Below are 13,341 nucleotides of genomic sequence, written 5' to 3'. Positions count from 1 at the left end.
AAAATGCACTGTACAGCCCAGAAAACGTAGATTTGACTCAGTTTGACTTTTTGGGGTGAATGATGATTCTATTTGATGTAATTATGGTACTTTTTAGACACTTTTACTCTTATGTAACATTTCTAGAAGATTCATTCATGAAAAGGGTAAATATTAAATGAATGAATTGGTTTCCAAGTTTATAGAGGCAAGTTGTTTTGACTGCCTAGTTTGTAGTGCATAGTTTAGAAGTGGTCGAAACAGCTCCTAGGATAGTGAGCTCGACCCATGGAGGCAGGGAAAGAGGTTAGATCATCTATATTATGTACTTTCTTGCTCATTTTCATGGTTGGACTCTTGAGGGAGAAGCTATCATTGTATTATTCACTGTATCTCTGCAATTTTTGGCTAAGGAAGACCAGGGTTTTGCAGTCCTCTTTGGGATTCTTGTGGACTCATGTGTTGATGGTGTGTTTCTCAATGTACTTGTAAGCTTATTATGTGACTCATTTCCTTTCTTTTACTTCTGCACATTAAACAAATGAAGTGTTAAAGTAAGAATTCATGCTTGCCATGCTCTACTTTTAAGTTTGTTTAATTTCAATGTTTTCTACTGTCTAAAGAGAATTCAAAGTTATTGTTTGCTCTCTTTAGCTCTTCACCTTTCATTCCTGACCATCCACCTCAATCAAAGGCATCAACACTGTCTCCTACCTCGCCCCAAGGAACCCCCTACAGAAACTGTGTCCAATCCCCGCACCCAAAATTGCCACTCCTCAATTTGCCACCAAAAACCCTAAAAATCCCAAATCAACCCTTTTGATCAGTTTACTAGCCTAATATCAGTGTTACCTTATTGGTCATCTCATCTATTGAAGATTTTACGAGACAGACCGGAGAGAGCCTTCTCCTTCCCCGTAGGGCTAGCTACGAGGCTAAATGGTTTGATGTTGCCTTGAGGTTTACCTTTCTCAGCCTGAGGTGAAATTTCAAGCGCTAACAGACTCCTTCTTAGACGTGATCGATAGAGACCATCAGCGCATCAACTGACCCTGGAAGATCTAAAGATCTGTCTCGGCTTGGAAGGGATTTGCGTGAAGTTCAACAAAACAATGCCATCGACATCAAACACTTCTATGATCTAAAGTCTAAATTATAGCTCACAATGCTCATCCCTCTCTACATATCCTCATTGAAGCGGAGGACATCTTCCTAGTGCTTTTGGCTAAATTCCACCTTCATAATCGCCCTATCACTAGTGCGAATGATATGGAGATCGGAATTATGGTGATCGCTCTAGATATGATGCTCGATAGTTCGAGCCAATACGAATCTAATCGAAGGAGTTATGCACCGATGACAACCTGTGAGCATCTCACGCAAGGAGAAAATCGCTAAGTCAAATTGCACCTTCCAGCAACATCTATTCCAGGAAAAGAGGAACGATTCACGAGAATCGTTCCCTCTTTCGACACTTAGTTTCAAATTAATTCCTATTTCAGCAAACTGTTAATAATCTTCCTGTATTTAAGTTGGCTATTGAAAGAGCCCCAATTTGTAAATCGATGGCTATATAAACTACCTGGAGTGATAGTCAGCTTAGTCAATCAATTAATTACAATAAGGAAGGAAATCTACCCAGGCAAGGATAGTGGGCATCAAAGGTAGGTGCAGAACGGAAGAGGAGTTGTCCCAATGTAGCCTCATGCAATTCATCAGCTGTGGATCACTCCTCTGGCCTTGCTGGAGTTTAGTGATGTCTGCATAATGTAAACGTTGTTTCAGTAATTAATTGAAGCAATTTCCCATTATGTTACATTTATCTACTTTATTTGTCTAATGATTTCTATTTGTGTGTGAACGAGGCACTGAAAGAGGGTACGAGATGCCTGGGTTTGCCACCAGACCAGGTCGACACTGCTCTCATCTTTTAGATTAAATAGCATCTAAATTATTATTTTCCGTGTGAAAGACTTAACTCTTTCAAGTCTCTTTTCCTTCTTGAAGTTAATATTATTTAAATTTCTGCAGCATTTTCCCTTCATCTTTAAACTTCATTGATTTTCCGCATTAACAAATTATTCCTATTTGTGCTTATGTTTGGGATATTTCTCCTGTTGTTATTATTAACAAGATCTTCTTATTTGTTGATGAGTTGAAATTGATCTATAATCTGGAATATGAAAACAATGTGAGGGGGTGTGGTTTTGAGGCACTGAAAAATCCATTTAAAAATTTGCTTACAAAAACCACATATTATTTGGATGTCACGAAGCCAATATTAATGAAAGTAAATTGTGTCATTTACTATCCATTAAACTTTTGAAGAGTTTGCAAGATTTATTTTCAGGGCAAGGAAGGCGAGATATTTACATTAATTTAATTGCTTTCATAACTTATTTATGCAGCATATTTACTTGACGATGCTTTTAAGTTAACCTTACACAGAATTAGTGAAGGTAGAATTAGTGTAAGCAGAATGGTTTTGAATTGCTTTTGAATTTATTCTAGCATTTACAGTCTTTTTGTTATTATGCCGATACTGCTTGATTGCTAGTTCAGTTTTCCTTCTATTTGCTTGTAATTAGAATTTCCTTTCACATTGTTAATTGCCTTTTATTTCCCACATGATTTAATTTTCTGGATTGATGTTTTCTTGACTTCCCTTTAGTGCAGGATTTCATCTATTGATGTGATTAATATGCAAGATAGACAAGAATTTGTTTTACAGGTTTCTAGGGGATTTCTTTGGCATTTCCAGTGTTGTGTCTCAAAGTTCATGAACTATTCGGATTGACAAATTAAATGTTGGTACATTTATAGACCCTATACTAGACCCAACATTTTGGCACCATTGCCGAGGAGGCACTTAGGGGGTTGACCTTGGTAACTTGCTCCAGTTTGGTTTTCTCTTTACCTAGTTTTTTGCAAAATTTATTTACATAGAATTTATTCTTTGAATTTGTTTCTTTCCTGCATTCTTTTTAAGTTTTTTTTCATTTCTTGGGTGTTGTAAGAACCCCCCCTTTATCTATTCAACCACGTGCTAACAATATATGCCAACTAGATTGTAAAGATAGAGAAATGGTATTTTGAGGTATTTTTTAATATCAATCATTCAATGCACCTATTTCACTGATTAGTTCTAAGAACATTCAGAAAAGGAGTCTCGAAGTAGTACATGGAGAACCTCTTTTAGTTTGGTAAGAAATGTAAAACATCGTTACTTTTGAATTTCCTATCAAAGATCTAGGAGTGCCTGAAATGCCTAATATTTCCCCATCTGCATTACCAAAATTTCACGTTTTGGAAAATGAAGACCCAGATACATTCTTACTTGAGTTTGAAGTACTTTGTAGAGGATATGGTTATTGTACTAATTCTCAGAGGTTGCAAGTGTTTCCTCTTACTCTTAAAGGAGCATCTCTCCGATGGTTCAAGAGCTTTGGTAGGAACTGCATTCAAACATGGGAAGACATGAAGAATGTATTCTTGGAGAAATATCAAGACTATTTCCAGGCCGATGAAGATATTTTTGGAATAAAACAAAGGGAAAATGGAATCTTGGAGGATTATGTGGAGCGATTTAGATACAACATCCAAAAATCAAAACATAAGAATTTGGTAGAAGTGACCTTGAAAACACTCCTACACAAAGGAATCATAGACGAATTTTTAGAACCTTTAAATCTGATAGGAGAAAGTGATGTTTCTCACTTACCATATGATGATGTTTGTAAATTGTGCATTAGTTATTTTAGAGAATTCTCCAAGATCGGTAAGAATTCTAGAGAACTTTCCTCTCAATTTTTGGAATCTACTACAAAAATAGGAGCTACAAAATATTTTCTAAATTTACAATTGGATGATTTGCAGGAAGAACATAAGCAGTGTAAGGAGGATCATTCAACAAATTATTTCCCATCACTGTCGGGGTTTCAACAAGTATTAAAGGAATCAATGAAGAAAATAAATCGATTGCCAGGTATAACTCAAAACTCATCATCATTTAATACTTGGAGTAATATTTCTTATCCCCAGTAGGTTCCTCAACACATCTACAACCCCACAGTGCCATGGCAGACTTATAATCCTCCTTTGATTGAATACCCCACCGTATTCCCACAATGGCCCTTTTCCTCGAGCCAGATATTCCTACAACCTCATGCATGGTTTGAAGTCTCCTCTCTAGGGAAATTCCTCATGCAAATTCCACTACCCGAGCCACAAAAATTGCAATTTCCATCCAATGTACCACCATGTTATCCCTCTCTATGGTCCCAACCATTTCTGCAACCAAACCCTAATTTCAACAATCAAGTTGTACATCAATTTAAAACACATATTTTTCCTACTCACTCCCCTATCGAATGTAATGTCATATCTTTTAGAGAGGGGAGAGGAGTGAATCTAGAAACTTCCCCTATTACCACGCAACATTTACCTTGGGAAGATACTTTAATCCACAAACCATTAGATAAGCAATCCATGATTGGAACTTGTTCGGAAACTATTGTTGAAGCTCACAAAGAAGAAAACCCTAGAGTTTTCCTTAACCATCCTTGTCAATCTAAAGAAAGAAATCTTCAAGCTGTGGAAGACCTATACAAGTTGGAGAACCATGAATGTGTGTGTCATATTGAATCATGGTTCCACGCAATTGTTAGTACACCCCATTCCCTCATCATTCAAAAACCCTTGGTACCATATCAAGTAAGTAAGTTGGTTTCTCATACTCCAATATGCGTTAAAGTTTACATTTTAAACCTGAGTGTGAGTATATTTAGTGTTTTTTTATGCACATGGATTCATTGGAAGTATGCTTTCACTTAAAGGTGATATATCTTTCTTTAAAAATAGGGTGGGATAATAGGAGAATAATGAATAAAAATGCATAACAACACTCATGAGGTTGTGATTCCCTAAAAGAAAAACTTTTGAAATTTCTATTATCATGCACTCTCATGATAAGACTTGTCAGAAGAAATTTACACTTAATACCTCATATATTAAAGTGACCTTTATTGCTGATCAATATGTCAGTGAAGTATTGTTATAAGTTACATGTAATACTTTTTCCTATTCTAACAAACTATCATCCAAAAAAAAAATTCAAGTTCCTCTTCGAAGGGAGCGGTGAAAAACCTCCTGTGGTGGACAACACCTAGAAAATGCTAACAAGCTTCCATAAAGAACCTCGACATGACCAACTCAAGGAATATTTTTAGTCATTCTCTCAGATGTTTTTTTAAATAAGTTCTTAAGGTAGCATGACCAACCGGTAAAGAATAGTAATTAAAAAAATTTCGCGTCATCCTGCACTCTTAGAGAGTGGATTTGCTTCCCCACCTATTAAGTAACCCATTTGAGGTTAATCATAATCAAACTTTTTTTCTAAAAACATAAACAAATTAATTGAGGGATAGGAGGTCTCATTGTGAGCTGACCTACTATGATCATGGCTCCTAAGGAGAATGACATTACCACACTGGTCACCAAGCCAGGGTAATGGCTTTCAGTTGAAAAATTGGAAGACAAGAGGTCTCATAGCGAGCTGGCTCATTCATTCTTGTTAGTTCTCGTGAATGGCACTGCCAACAGCTGGTTACCAAGCCAGGACAACAGCCTTCAATTAACTTCTAAAAAGAGAAAAAATAAATGCTCTTAACCGACTTTGAATCTATATCTAATAGGTGGGACAAAAGCATTTCCTAAGGTTAAAATGTACCCCTGTCAAGGCTATGGACGCCTACTGGCAGTAGGGCCATACTTGTGGTATTAAAGTTGACTCTACACTATAATTTACTTGGTTTTTTTTTCTTTCTGTGTACTCACTATCAATCTCTTTGAGAATGGATTTAAAAACCTTTTGCTGTTATACCTTGGGGCTCTATCTTTTTGGAATGATTTTTATGGATGTGGGACCCTTAGTGTAGGTAATTCACTGTGCCCAGGCAAGAAGAGCTTTAACTAACATGGATAATGGTAAAACGGTCACTATGGGAAAATATTACTATGTATACTTTTAATGTCATGGCTTTTAAAGCATGTCACTTATATCTACAATGGGGATTTTAAAGTGTAACTTCTGATAATGGATGCATGTGATATATTCTTTTGGAAATTTTAAAAGTTAGCTATTAATAACACCATCTGTGCAATTTAGTTTTTCATGACAACTTTCATTTTAGGTTTTCTTGAAATCAGTTTAAGCAAATAAAGAGTCCAGCAAACACTCTATTTTAGAGCAAGCTTTATCTAGCGCAGGAAATGTGATCACAAAAAATTGCAGGAATATCATTTTGAACAACTACAAATATTCTAATTTTGTTTTTTGCAAGCAAGTAACAACACCGGATTTCCTTGCATGAGGACATGAAAGATGCTTAGCATGGGGGGATGTTGAGTCTTCGTTTTGTCATTTTTTTTTATCTATTTCTCTCATGTTGTCGATTGGCTAAATGATTATTTTTGAATAGTATTTGCTACTTCTTTGTTTTAACAAGATTAAAATAGCACTAATGTGAGTTTAATTAAGGCTTGTATGTTGCAACATTAAAGATGGCTTTATTATACTTTGGGACATGCCTACACCAGTGTGTTCACATGCCTACACCATTGCACTTACCTGCCTGCACCATGCATTGGGATTCTTACACTAGTTATAGTGGGCTTCCTACACTATGAAGCATTCCTGAACTACATTCACATTCCTACACTATGAGTCTAATGATTCTACATTTCTTCTCTTAATTTCTTCACCAGAACATCCTTCATTTTATGGAAGTTTCTTTTATCACGAATTGTATCTTCGGTGATGAAGTGATTTGGGCAGTAATATGTCTATGTATTGTTCGTTTGAAACAAGTAACAATTATGTTGGATGGAAGTTTGGTTGTAGGTGCAAATAATCATGGAGCAAGCTATGTTTGGAGGTTGATGCGTGGAACATAGACAATGATGAACTTCGAGTCAATTCATGAGCTTCAAGCACATAATTCATACATTTTGTTGACAGAGCTTTCCTTGTTACTGATTCAAATCCAAGACCATGTGGGCAAAGTAAGAGGTTCAATTATGTGGACATTATGGAGACAGAGATTTATATTCAAGGAGCAACATCTGGCTCTGGTCAACTGCACCTTGTGGGTGTTATACAACTTATTGGGACAATCCGAATTATATTCATCGATAGAGGTTTAAGGTGAAGCAACCAGAGAATAATGGAAAAGGGCGCAAGCCATACGTTTACAAGGGGCCCGACCTCCACTTATTTTTAACAAAGATGTTTAAGCTGTATGGGATAGGCATGTTCACTCTGAGTGAGTGAACTCCTTCCTAGACATGATCGATAGAGATCATTAGCTCATCAACAGACCCTCGAAAATTTCAAGATTTGTCTCGGCTCGGAAGCGATCTGCGTGAAGTTCAATAGAGCAATGCCATCCGCATCAAACGCTTCAATGATCTGAAGTCAGACTCAGAGCTCATAGCATTCATCCCTCTATACAGAACTTTAGTGATGCAGAGGAGATCCTCCCAGTGATTTTGGCTAAATTCCACCTTTATAATCGCCCTATCACTAGTGCGAATGATATGGAGATCAGAATTATGGTGATCACTCTAGCTTCGATGCTCGATAGTCTGAGTTAATATGAATGTAATCGAAGGAGTTAGCGCCGATGACAACCTATGAGCAACTCACACAAGGAGGAAATTGCTCAGTCAAATCACACCTTGTAACAACATGTATTCTAGGAAAAGAGGAACGATTCACCAGAATCGTTCCCTCTTTCGACACTCAGTTTCAAATTAATTCCTAATTTGGCAAACTATTAATAATCTTCCTGTATTTTAATTGGCTATTGAAAGAGCCCCAATTTGTCAATCGATGCCTATATAAACTGCCTGGAACAATAGTCATCTTAGTCAATCAATTAATTACAGTAAGGAAGGAAATCGACCTAGCCAGGGATAATGTCCATAAGAGGAAGGTGCAGAAGGGAAGAGGAGCTGTCACAATGTAGCCCCATGCAATTCATCAGTTGTGAATCGCTCCTCTGGTCTTGGTGGAGTTGAGTGATGTTTGCATAATGTAAACGCTATTTTAGTAATTAATTGAAGCAATTTCCAAGCATATTCCATTTACCTACTTGCTCTGTCTAATGATTTCTATTTCTGTGTGAATGAGGCACTCAAAGAGGGTGTGAGCTGGATGGGTTGGCCACTAGAATAACTCGACACTACCCTCATATTTTATGTTAAATAGCATCTAAATTAATATTTTCCATGTGAAAGACTTAATTATTTCAAGTTAACGTTCTGCAGCGTTTTCCCTTCAGCTTTAAACTTCATTGATTTGTTGCACTAAGAAATTATTCCTATTTGTGCTTACGGTTGGGATATTTCTCCAGTTTTTCTTATTGACAAGATTTGCTTATGTGTTGATGAGATGCAATTGATTTATACTCTGGAATATGAAAATGATGTGAGTAGGTGTGGTTTTTTGGCACTGACAAATCCATTTAAAACTCTACTTACAAAAACCATATATTATCTGGATGTTGTGGAGCCAATATTAATGAAAGTAAATTCTATCATTTACTTTCCATTAAACTTGTGCAGAGTTTGAAAGATTTATTTTCAGGTCAAGCATGGTGAGAGATTTACATTAATTTAATTTCTTTCATAAGTTATTTATGCAGCATATTTACTTGATGATGCTTTCAAGTTAACCTTACACAAAATTAGTTCAAGTAGAATTAGTGCAAGCAAAATGGTTTTGAATTGCTTTTGAATTTATTCCAACATTTATAGTCATTTTGTTACTATGCCGACACTGCTTGATTTCTAGTTCAGTTTTCCTTTTTTTTCGCTTGTAATTAGAATTTCCTTTCGCATTGTTAATTTCCTTTTATTTCCCGCATGATTTAATTGTGTGCATTGATGTTTTCTTGAATTCCCTTTAGTGCAGGATTTCATTTATTGATGAGCTTAATATGCAAGATAGACTAGCATTTGTTTTATAGGTTTCCAAGGGATTTCTTTGGCATTTCTAGTGCTGCGTCTAGATGTTCATAACTATCCGGATTGAAAAATCAAATGTTGGTACATTTATAGACCCTATACTGCACCTAACACCCATATACATAATTTCCTTAAATACAATGGCTAGGATTGACAGAGTGAAGTATTTCAATCTTTCACCGAGTCTCCATCTTTCATCCTCAGGTTATACAACTTTTTTCGCAGGAACAATTTATTCACGAGAGACTTAGATTGGTACAAAGTCCCTAACTTCTCCCACAAAGCCTTTTTTGTAGCTTCCCTTGATACATTCAACAATACTGAATCTGAGACACACAATCATATTGTTCTCTTTTCCTTCCGATCCAACTTCTTCAATTCTTCAACGAACACTCCCATTGGTTTAGTACCCAGATCTACCACGATCCACTGATCTTTATCCACCAACAGATTCTCCATATTGAGCTTCCACTACTCAAAACTCTGACCATTAAATTTCTTGATCTCTATCTTTCCACTGCTTGCCATCTCGCAGATCTCCCACTGAACAGGGTCTACCAGAGGCCCGAGTGAAACCCCTCAGCAACAAAGGCATCCCCTTGAAGCCAAAACTACTCTGATACCAAATATAGGTTCTAACCCTGTACAGAAATTACCTGCATACAAATTCTAAACACAGAAAATAAATAATGTGAGAGCATAACACATAAAACACATATACACAGAGATTTTCCCTGGATCCCAAAACTAGGACTACCAGCTTGATTTTTCATTATATTACTTTCAATGTTATAATAAATATTTATACATGCCGAAGCATCGAAAACCATGGACCGAAAAACCATCATGTCCAATACCATAGACCGAAAACCATCGCGTCCAAAAACATGTGCGAAAATCATGCACAAAACCATAGGTGGGTCCACAAAACCTAACATAGTGTCCAAAACCAAAATTTTTTAGGGTGCTGCTGCGAACCCCATAAAGTGGGGTTACGGGTACACCTCAAACCCCCTATGACCCCCCGGTCAACTACGTGGGCTAGTCGTGGAAAGAATATAACACAACCCAACATGAGCCTAGGTTGAGCCATACCATAGACGTCGTACTCACACAAAATGAGACCAACCTTGGGCCAGACGCAAATTGAAGGTGACATAAACCCTCACCAAACCTCGGTGTGTGCCAATGCGGGAAGGACCAAGGATGGGCCAGCTTCCACGTAAGTCTTGCCACGCAACCATCTCGTCATCGCCATCAAATTTTGGTATTAGAGGAAGTTCTTTTCTCAAAAGAAAAAAATGCAAGTAGGAAGAAGAGGTCGACGTAGAGCTATCAAGAGAGTAGTTGATGACGGGCTGCGAGAAGAAATCAGGATCCTAAGTGCCCGATTGGAAGCAATGGAAGCAGGGAGGCATAGGGATCCAGAAGGTGGTGATGATAGTGAAGAAGAAGTTGCAGCCATGACGGATGGGTCAGACGAAGATGGATCAAAGATAAAATTATTGAGATCAGTTTTGTTAGCAAGTAGCAAGCCAAAGCCAAAGCTTTTGAATTATGATGGCAGTTTATCTACGAAGGTATTGTTGGACTGGAATAGTAAGCTGGATAAATATTTCGAGTGTGAATAAATCAGTGAAGATAAGAAGGTCAGGTTTGCAGCCACCAAACTAAAGGAACATGCAACACGGTGGTGGGGCAGTCTGCAGGCAGAAAGTAGAAAGTCAAATAAACCATTGATCAAAAGGTGGAACAGGATGATTGCCAAGATGAAGAGTAAGTTTGTACCCAAAGATTATCAGGTTTCTTTGTATAAGTAGGTGCATAACCTGAAGCAAAGAACAATGACAGTGAAGGAGTATACAGAAGAATTCAACAGAGTGAACTTACGAGCGGGTTATGTTGAAGATACCCCGGAAAAGACATCAAGGTTTGTGAATGGCTTACAGATGGAGATACTAGATGAGATTAGTATTATTTCTCCCAAGTCCATAGAGGAAACCTATCAAAGTGCTTTGAAGGCATAAGAAAAGATCGCTAGAAACCAGAATACCACAAGAGGACGTGGATCTGGCAGATGAAGAGGACAGTCTTTTGGCAGAGGTAGACCTATCAATAGCAATAAAGAGTGTAGCAGTTCAAAAAATGTAGTACCAACTGAAAAATAAGGTAAAACCAGAGGAGGAAGGCCTTACCAACAAAGAAGAGCTAATGGCAGAGGTAGAGGAAATGCCTATCAGTGTTACAAGTGTCACAAGTGGGGACACGGGTCTTTTGAATGTCCTAAAAGTGATCAAGCAGGGCAAAGAGGAGCATATGTTGCTCAACCGGAAGAAGTAGAGGCACCACCACAAGAAGTGGAGAACATGCCTAAAACGGGAGAAGACTTAGTGTTAAACAAGGTATTGTTGAAACTGGATAAAGAGTTAGCTGACGAGACACAACGGAAAGCATTGTTCTAAACTGTGTGTAAATCACATGGGAAATGCTGCAAATTGATTATTGACAGTAGGAGCACTGACAACCTGGTAGCCACTGAAATGGTAGAAAAACTGGGTTTAAAAGAATTGAAGCACCCAACACCATACAGGATATCTTGGTTACAAAAAGGACACCAACTGTTGGTTAATGAGTAGTGTAAAGTGGAGTTTCACATTGGTAGGTATAAGGATAAAGTAACTTGTGATATCATGCCGATGGATGTGTGCCATATACTGTTGGGCAGACCATGGCAGTATGATAGGAAAGTTGTCCACAATGGGAAGAAAAACTGTTACAAGTTTGCTAAGGATGGGATAAAGCATACGCTAGTACCCATGAAAGAGGAGGATATGGCAGAAAACAGTGGAACAAAGGCATTACTGTTAGGAAGAAAAGAGTTTCTGCAACAGATTGGAGATGATGAGGTAAAATATACAATTGTGTGAAGGCCAAGAGCTGTGTTAATCCATACTGAGATTACTGACTTACCTGAGGAGATACAAGATATGTTGTAGGAGTTTAGTGACATTGTGGTGGATGATCTACCAAATAAATTGCCACCAAAACGGAGTATCAGTCACCATATTGATTTCATTCTAGGGGCTAGTTTACCAAGCAAGGCTGATTACTAGATGAGTCCAAAGGACAATGAAGAGATCAGGAAGCATGTATAGGAGTTGTTGGATAAAGGGTTGATTCGGGAGAGTTCAAGTCCTTGTGCGATCCCAACTGTTTTAGCTCCCAAGAAAGGAGGTGAATAGCGGATGTGTACTGATTCTTGAGAAATTAACAAGATTACTATTAAGTACAAGTTTCCTTTACCATGGATGGATGACATGATGGACTGTTTTAGTGGAGCGGCATATTTTTCGAGGATTGATTTGAAAAGCGGATATCAGCAGATTCAGATTCGTGAAGGGGACAAATGGAAGACAACTTTCAAGACCAATGAAGGCCTATATGAATGGCTGGTCATGCCATTTGGACTGAGCAACACACCCAACACATTCATGAACTTGATGAATGATATGCTGAAGGAATACATTGAAAAGTTTGTGATTGTATATCTAGATGATATCCTTATTTTCAGTAAGACAGAGGAAGAACATTTCCAACATGAGAGGTATGTCCTGGAAAAGTTGCAACAAAACAAATTGTTGTAATATTTGAAGAACTGTACTTTTTTAAGAAAGAATTTGTTTATTTAGGATTTGTGATTTCGGAAAATGAATTAAAGATGGATCCAGAAAAGGTTGCAGCCATAGTTAGCTGGCCATCCCATAGGAGTTTGTTTGAAGTGTGGAGTTTTCATGGATTGGCAAGTTTTTATCGAAAATTTATAAAATATTTCAATGGGATTTGTGCACCCATGGTGGATACCGTTAAAAAGGAAAATCAACCTTTTCATTGGACGGAGTCAACGGAAAATAGTTTTGAGCTGCTGAAAAAGAAGCTCACCGAAAGACCAATTTTAAGGTTGTGAGATTTCAACAAACTTTTTCAAGTTCATTGTGATACCAGTGGGATAGGCATTAGAGAAATACTCAGCCAAGAGGACAAGCCAATGGCCTATTTCAGCAAGAATTTGAATGAGAGTATGTAGAAGTATACGTCTTATGACAAGGAATTTTATGTAGTGGTCCAAGCACTGAAACATTAGAGACATTACTTGATGGCGAATGAATTTTTTTTGCTTTCACACAATTCTGCATTGCAGTATGTTATGCAATAGTACAAGCTCAACCATAAACATGCGAAGTGGGTGGAGTACCTCTAGAGTTTTACATTTGTATTGAAACACATTAGCGGTCAAGCCAACAAAGTGGCAGATGCGTTAAGCAGGAGAAATTTGAT

This window comes from Pinus tabuliformis, chromosome 3_1 (genome assembly GCF_031772625.1).
Source record: "Pinus tabuliformis cultivar Carrire ecotype Pingquan chromosome 3_1, CPIR1, whole genome shotgun sequence".
Lineage (NCBI taxonomy): Eukaryota > Viridiplantae > Streptophyta > Pinopsida > Pinales > Pinaceae > Pinus > Pinus tabuliformis.
Note: the sequence above shows the minus strand (reverse complement) of the source record.